General features: G+C 41.8%; 1 protein-coding gene across 2 annotated transcripts in view; it reads right to left on the reverse strand.

Annotated features, from left to right (window-relative positions):
• Nucleotides 1-8,250, reverse strand: part of ITCH (itchy E3 ubiquitin protein ligase) — a 121,788-nt gene extending 113,538 nt beyond the window's left edge. For both annotated transcript variants that reach the window (XM_054573867.1, XM_054573866.1), the window contains exons 1-2: nucleotides 8,163-8,250; nucleotides 4,308-4,391 (exon numbers count right to left, since the gene is read on the reverse strand). The gene's annotated coding sequence lies outside the window, so the exon portion shown is untranslated. The remainder of the gene's footprint in view (nucleotides 1-4,307; nucleotides 4,392-8,162) is intronic.
• Between the last annotated feature and the right edge of the window lie 205 nt (nucleotides 8,251-8,455).

Consider the following 8,455-nt stretch of genomic DNA (forward strand, 5'->3'; position numbering starts at 1 on the left):
ACCTAGGAATCTCCAAGCCCAGCACAAGCAGCCATCTCAGATTGCTTTACAGCTTCGGCAGGGTGGCCCCAGGGAAAACACATCCGAGGGCTGACCTTGGCCTGCACCATCCGGGAAACTCCAGGGCCAATGCACCCAATGGACATCTACAGACCACCCCGGAGGACTACCCTGCCTTGGCACAGCTGATCCTCCACGGAGGGCGGAGATTGGTCGTCAGTGGTCACAGCCAGTCCTTGCAGCTTGAGTAAATGCCTCCCATTGATATGCCAACAGCAATCAAGGCTCAACTATGAGGGAAGAGTGTACTCAGCCCACACAGAAGGCAAACCTCAAGTACCCAGCTTGGGTGATAGCAGAGGCTGTGACTGGACCCTACAGGGCACCTACATTAAGCCACATTACCAAGACACAGAGTCAAAGCAGCTCTACCTATACATAGAAACAAACAGAGGGAGTCTGCCAAAATGAGGAGACAGAGAATCATGGCCCAAATGAAAGAACAGATCAAAACCTCAGAAAAAGAGCTGAACAAAATGAAGATAAGTAACCTATCAGATGCAGAATTCAAAACACTGGTTATAAGGATGTTCAAGGAACAAAGTGAGGACCTCAACCGCATAAAAAAGACCCAGCCAGAAACAAAGGATAGACTAATTGAAATAAAGAACAATTTATAGGGAAACAACAGTAGAGTGGACAAAGCTGAGAGTCAAATCAATGATTTGGAACATAAGGAAGCAAAAAAAACAAAAAAACAAAACAAAAAAAAAAAAAAACCCCACACAGAACAAGAAAAAAGACTCCAAAAAAAATGAGGATAATATAAAGAGCCTCTGGGACAACTTCAAGAGGTCCAACATTCACATCATAGGGGAGCCTGAGGGAGAAGAGAAAGAGCCAGAAGTTGGAAATCCACTGAAAAAAACACTGAAAGAAAACTTCCCTAATTTGGTGAAGGAAACACACATGCAAGTCCAAGAAGCATAGAGTCCTAATTATGATGGATGCAAAGAGACCCACTCCAAGACACATTGTAATTAAAAGGTCTAAGGTTAAAAATAAAGAGAGACTCTTAAAAGCAGCAAGAGAAAAGAAGTTACCTACTAGATGGTTGACAGATGGGGGCAGGGAGGAGAAGAATGGGTAAACAGGTGAAGGGATTAAGTACAAAAAGGTAGTTACAAGAAAACCATGGGAATGTAAACTGCAGTACAGGAATTGGGGTAGCCAAAGAACTTACACCCATGACCCATGGACTTGAACAATGGTGGGGTTATTACCTGAGTAGGGGGCACTGGGTGAAGGGGTGCAACGGGGGAGAAATCAGAACTGTAACAGCATAGTCAATAAAATATAACTTAAAGAAAAAAACAAAACTTAGCAAACCAGAACAGAAACAGCACCATAGGTATGGAGATGATTTGGAGAATTATCAGCTGGGAGGGGGAGCGAGACTGGGGAGAAAGGGGGAAATAGTTCAGGGACTAAGAAGCGTAATTGGTAGGAACAAAATATAGGAAAAGTATAGGAAATAGAGAAGCCAAAGAACTTACACGTACGACCCATGAACATGAACTAACCGTGTTCATGGGTCGTGAAGGGAAGGGGAGTACCAGATGAAGGGGGGCAAAGGTGAAAAAATTGGGACAACTGTAAAAGCATAATCAATAAAATATACTTTAAAAAAAAGGACCCTAAAAAATATATACATTATCTCATTTAATTCACACAACAGCCCTATGGACATATGTTTTTACTATTCCTAATTTACAATGAGGAAACTAAGGCACAAAAAAATTAAGGAACTTGGTCAAAGTCATACTGCCAATACACTGTAGAGCCAAAATTCAAAATCGGACAATCTAACTCTGTTATACGTTATTAATCCCTACAAAATGATTCCTTCAGACTAGCATTCTTTCCTCTGTGACCAACTACACGGATTCTCTGAAACAAAGAATCAAAAGACTAAATTTTAGAGTCTACTTTTTCTTTGCACTAATTGTCAAGAAGCAAACCAAAGTCCACCTAAATGCAGATGGCAAAAATGGATTTTTCCTTGTTATCTGTAATTGACAGAGAAAGGGTTTTAGAATCCAATAAAATGTATTTTCTCAGAAAGCATGTATCTTATTAGACATTTCTGGAGTGAGGTAAACTCCATGCAGATAATTCTTAGTTTAAAACTTTACAGTAATGATACGGTACAAAACTTCTCTTTCTATCTATCAGGGTAAACAGTTTGTAGACATGAAAACAAATTGCAAGTTTCTTAAGGGCAGGGACTGTTCTTTCACCATGATTCCCTGTAATGCTTAGCAGAAAGCAGCACTTAATATATATATTCAGTCATATTTCAAACAAGAAACCCGAAGTTAATATCTTAAATTTCTATTCAATGCAATCCTTGTAATCATCTCGCTCTTACAATAATTACTGGTAAGTAAGTTTGTTTTCCCGACAAAAACAGAAAATACTTGAGGCAGGGGTTTTATATTAAGCAACCCTTGGGACTTAGTACAATAGGAGCTCAATGAATGCTTGCTGAATATTACAAACTTAACATTTCTTTATCTGGGTTTCCTCTAAGTCTCTCTTTCTACTCATGTTTAAAGTAGAGCTTAAAATGCTTCTCAATTATAAAGCACTAGATATTATGAAGTGCTATTATAAGATATTTCTGAAACCAGTCATATATTGTGATATCAACAGAGCCCTGAAAAATTAGTATACTAGCACATGAAGTACTACGTATAATCAAAGAGTGAGCTAGAAGGAACCTGAGAGATCATGTTCAATACTTTCAATAAACCAGTGAGGAAACAGAGGCCCAGAGAGATTCAAGTGAATTGCCCAAGATCACAGAATTTAAGTAACATGCAATCCAAGGCTAGAACCCAGGTCTTCTGAATGTTGGCCCAATTTTCTTTCCACAAAGTACTTTGTGAGCTCAGAATGAAGTGGATACTTGTAGACATATTTTAAAGAAATTTGGTATGGAGAATGATCTTTCCCAGAATGTAAGTTTTTGTGAGGTATTACATCACCATTAAATAAATGAAAGCTGCCTTGTTCCTTTACTGCAGATAACGCCATCACCTTTCCCCTTTTTTTTGCTCTACATATTTTTTTTTCATTTTCATGTCTTTCCTTTTACTGTCAGATTCTAAGAATTCTTCTTTCTACCATTTCTTATCCACTTCACTCATTTGTTTTCCTAGTATCTCTCACAAAGCACCCCACCATCTCGTTTTCTCTCCACAATTATAAAAAAGAACAGGTTAAGAACACGTTTGATGATAACACTTGGACGCCATAATAAGCAAATCACAGGTTTGGCAATTAGTTAACAAAAAATAAAATAAACACAAAGGGTCACACAGATGAATGAATAATAAACATTGATGTTTACAGTGGAGACAAGAACATTTATGTAAAGGGAAGTGGTAATGACAGTGACAAAAAATAGTAGCAAGGTAAAGGTTAGGAAGTGAAAGGGAGCACTGTCTTCCTACTCAACTTCCTCACCAGCCAATTCATCTACTCTACTTCATTCACTCCCTATTCTCTTACTACTGCCTTTTTATACGTTCTACTCTTTTTTTTTTAATTCCAATAGTCTTCCTTTTCTCTCTCCTGATCTTTTAAAGTGAATCTGTCCTGTCCTCGTATTTTCTTTTCGAATGTTACTGCCAACTTCTTCTCTTTGTAGATCTAGATAATGTCTTACATTATAAACTCTTTTCTATAGATTTAATATATATTATTTTATTTGATCCTCACAATGCCAGGGAAGCAGGTAAAAGCAACACATCTATTTTACAAATATAAACTGAGTCCCAGCAAGATTAAATAATTTGTGAAAAGTCAGTTTTTCAGTGGTAAAAATCAAATGAGAACCCAGACCTATTCTTCCCCATTCCTCCATTTTTTTCCCACTGCACCATGTTACCTTCTTTTTAATTCCTGCACTTTTTTGCCATATACATGCACATGCCTAGACAAGTTTACAAAGATAAATGTTTATGAAACAGCACAAATGGGAAAAGTGTATGTATATCTACAGAAGCTAGGAAAACAGAAAAGTAAGAGGGCCATATTAAGAGCATAGTGTGGCTCACACGCTAATTCTTATAGAGGGGACTTTGGGTTTCAAATCTAGGTCGAAAATATTTTTCAACCGACTGATATAGCCAGCATCAACAGTGCCCTCCCACCACACCTCCCACAGCAGCTCTGTGACCAGGGCTCACCCTCTCTACCATTCCTGTGCCACAGTCTCTCTCACAGGCATGCCATCATACCTGGAGTTCGCACTGTTCAAATCACGAGTCACTTCTTTGGGTTAAGGCGTTGTCTCCAGAAGGCCACTGTTAAATGCATGTTACCTGAGAGGAGAAGAAGGGTACATTAACACATTGCTCTTATGGTTAAATGCATCAAATCAGCAATGACCTTGGGAATCTGACAGAACAGTATCTTTTAAAGTTTCACTGGATAAATAATTGTTGATGGGGCAGGCAGGAGACTCATACATAGTAGGTTATTCTGGGTATGATGGCTACATGTCAAAAAATGAGAATAGCCATAGAAACACATATTCTACCTATTGGAGTCAGAGTTAAGGACAGTCCTTACAATCTGGAAGCTCCTAGGGGGAAAAAACACTCTAAGGATCTGACTATACTCAGTTCTGAAAAGAAGCAAAAGAGCCGAGCTGGGAGCAGTTTTCCAAGGATAGTCAGTATGCTACTAGCCTGAAGGAGGATAGAAGCAGAAACAGCTTCTGGTTAACTAGGTACCTTTAGTTGTGAGGCTAGTTTCCAACCAAACATTTTTAGCTGAGTGCCTACCTCCCAACCAGAGAATACTGCAATTCAACTCCGCAACTCCCCCCTTGTTAATTTACACTGACTCAAAGCCAGTATCATTTACAGCCACAAAAATCAACATGCCTTTACTGAGTGCTTATTATGAGCCCAGAATTTGACTAGGTGCTATAAATACAGAAAGGAAAAAAAAAAAAAAAACACCAAGAAACTGTATACACTTTATTAACTCATATAAAGGAAACCAATCCCCAAAACCCAAAACAGAGAAACAAGAATAAAAAACCAAACAATTAACTAATCTTATCAGCACAAACACAAATTTCTTAAGCCAGAAGAAAATTTATTTCTAGGCCAAAGTTCCTTGTTAAACTCTTGCCTAAACAGTCAAAAGGCACAGACTAGAAAAAGGTTTTCTTTTCCTTTTGGTCTTATACCAAAAGCTCTTTAGTAGCCACATCCATCTTGATACACTGGAGAATGACCCACGAGGAGTCACAAAACATGGCTCTACTTCGAGCTCTGATTCTTAAGTAGTTTTAGGTAAATAATTTAACCTGCTTAGGACTTTATTTTAAAAACAAACAAAAAACCCCCAGAAAACTAGGAGGATGGACTGGTCTGAGACTAGCATATGCCCAGTACATATATACCTCCTCCTATGTACATAGAAAGTATCAGCAATGGTAATTCCCTTTCCCAGAGAACCCTTATGACAAAAATCCTTTCTCAACGCATTGCTTCTAGAAGCTACTTCAAAGCAGAGTTGGCCCATCAACCAAAATATACTTGCCACTGTGGACTAGATAATCTCTGCAATTTCTTCCAACTCCAAATTGCTAATAACAAGTTTCTGAGGGTGCAAGAAAAACACTTCCAACAGGCTTAAATCAATAATGCTGACAGTTATAAATTTCAGTCTAATCTCCACGTTCTCCTCCAAATGGAACCCAATCTAGTTCTTTCTAATTTTTGAAAGATGCTAATAAACAATACACTCTGATACCATTAACATATATAATATATAGCCTGGCAGTATTATTCAGATTTGCTAACGGGTTCTTATGACAGAAAAGGAGCCCTTTACCGAGACTGGCCCTAAAAAGAATCCTCATCCAAAATTCTATCAACATTGCACTAGTAAAGAACTAAACGCAACCCCTTGTTCATCCCCACAGCCTCTCTCCAAGGTCAAGACTTTTCACCTCTCACCTAGACCTCTGCAACAGACATTCTTCCATCCTTTCATTTATCAGAGCCATCTTTCTAAAACACACGTGTTCATATCATGTCCTTGTTTAATAATTGATATTTACTGCTAACATCATATAACTCAAGATTTTTTAGAATTATACTTAAAACTTTTCATGTAATTGCCTCCTTGTACCTTTCTGGCCTCACATCTCATAATGCTCTCCCCCATCCCTCTCTGTTCCCCAACCTTTCTCTTCCACAATCCTCTGCATTTACACACAGCATTAAGGTGTTTCCTCCACCTGCTGTGTTCTTCCTTTTCTCCATCCCTATCACGCTTTTACTCATCATCTATCAATACGACCCAAGTTAGGAACACAAGCAGGTCCTTGCCTCCTTCTCTTGGCCAACCTCAGACAGACCTGGTCACTGCCTCTTCTGTCTCAAAGCTTTTTTGAGCTGTCCTTGGTATATTCCCAGTATTGTTTTGCCTCAGTGGTTCCCAATTCCATCAGAACTGCTTGAGGCACGTTTTAAAAGGAAATTCTTCAGGTCCAACCCCTCTAGGTACTAAATCAATCTCCGGAGATGAAACCCTGAAATTTCTAATTTTAAAAAGTTCCCCTAATCATTCTAATGGTCAAATTTTGGGACTATTTGTTTATCTTTTCCAGTAGGTGTAAAGGGCGGGGGCGGGGGCCGGTACGCACACGCACTTGTAAGAAAAGTAGAAATGTTTTACATTACAGAAGTACTCTGCACTTGTTTTGGTTTTGTTTTTTTTTTTCATATCACATTCTTGTTGATTCAACTCATGCTGAAAATGAAGTAATTCCTTTTGGACACACACCCCCAAAATTTACATTTTATTGTTCAAAAAAGCAGTTGAATTTCCACCTTAGTATCTAAATATTGAAAATGAAGTAACTGTACCTTGAGTAAACCCATGAATACACAATGCAGGCTCTCTCACCAAAACTGCCATAAGAACTTTATTTCAGCTGAGTAATAAACCCTTGGCCGATTCTGAGGGTGGAAATATCCACTGCCTTTACATACTTCTGTAAGGTCGATTTGCATTAGGAATAGATGCCGAAGACCTCAACTTGGTGTAGTGTTAGGTGGCTGACTCCACTGCCTCAGTAATTTTCAAAGAAAAATTCCATTCTTCCTTCCCCCACCCCTCACTCACTTCCCCCAAAAGTAAAATGTAACAACATTAAGATAGAATATAACCAAGAAGAAGAAGTTGAGTTGTTACTGTGGAATCATGAATTTCGGGTAGTTTGCAAGTTCCCTTGCTTACATCTCTAATTTCAGGCCCAACCTCGGGGCACAGACCGTGTGTTTTCATCGCTGTAAATCGCAGCTCGGAACTAAGTCTGAAAACTTGAGTTCCTCCAAAGTCATGTCCTCATCCTGTTCGACCCTTAGAATATATTCACGGTTACTCTTTTCTTTTCTCTACTAAAGAAAAGGGCACTATGAGGAGGTAGGGCAGTGACAGTTCCACGTCTGCAAAAGTTAGAGCCGGGAGGCGCCGGTGGGGCCGCAGAAGCGGGTACCGAGGAGGTCGCCCGGGCCGGGACCACCACGCTGGAGGACAATGGAGGGAGGAAACTGATAGAGACAAGGGGAAGCAGCCGCTGTGCTAGGCCCCCCTCACGACTGAGGGATCCAAACAGTCTCGATAAGACTAGCCGGGTGGCAGGTGGGCCCAGCCACCGCCCCTTAAAGGGCCACGTCGCCCAGGCCGACTGCTGCCGCGGGGCCCCACGTAAAGGCCGGGCCGCGAGAAGGTGGCCCCGAGCACGACTGCAGGGCGCGGAGCTGGACTCTCACGGTTCTTGCCACGGCCCAGCCCTCTCATAACTTGCAGCTCGCGGGCCGAGAAGCTCCGGAGTGTCAGCCCGACGGTGGCCCTTCCGCGCGTCCGGCCGTCCCACCCCCCACCCGGCCCCAGCCACTAGCCCGAGGTCTCCGCGCCCCCAACGGGCACCGGCTCTGAAGGAAGAGGGAGCAAGCGCAGCTCTGGGTCGCGGCTTGCGCGTCGCACTCCTCCATTCCTCATTCTCCTCGGACACTCTCTTCCCCCCTCTCCCCACAACTGCCCCCATTCCGCCAGTGGGTGTTTACCGGGACTCGGGGCGGCGGCGACTCTTCAGTCCCACGACTAAGATGGCAGCCGGTCCCGAGCCCCGACTACCGCGACCAAAGCGAATTGGCGGCCAACGCGCAGGCGCCTCCGAGTCAGGAGCTATTCGCACTACAATCCCCAGAAGGCCTTGCGCGCTAGCCAGCCGCCCTCCAGAACTGATAAGGGACTGGTGAACGCGGCTAGATGGGTTTGCTTGCCTCTCCAGGTGAGACGGACTCTTGGATTGCCCCCAGCACCTCTAGGCTTTTTTTTTTTTTTTAATCCTCCCCCA

This window comes from Pteronotus mesoamericanus, unplaced genomic scaffold, assembly GCF_021234165.1.
Source record: "Pteronotus mesoamericanus isolate MK-2021 breed Mesoamerican mustached bat unplaced genomic scaffold, CSHL_Meso_final contig_25, whole genome shotgun sequence".
Taxonomy (NCBI): domain Eukaryota; kingdom Metazoa; phylum Chordata; class Mammalia; order Chiroptera; family Mormoopidae; genus Pteronotus; species Pteronotus mesoamericanus.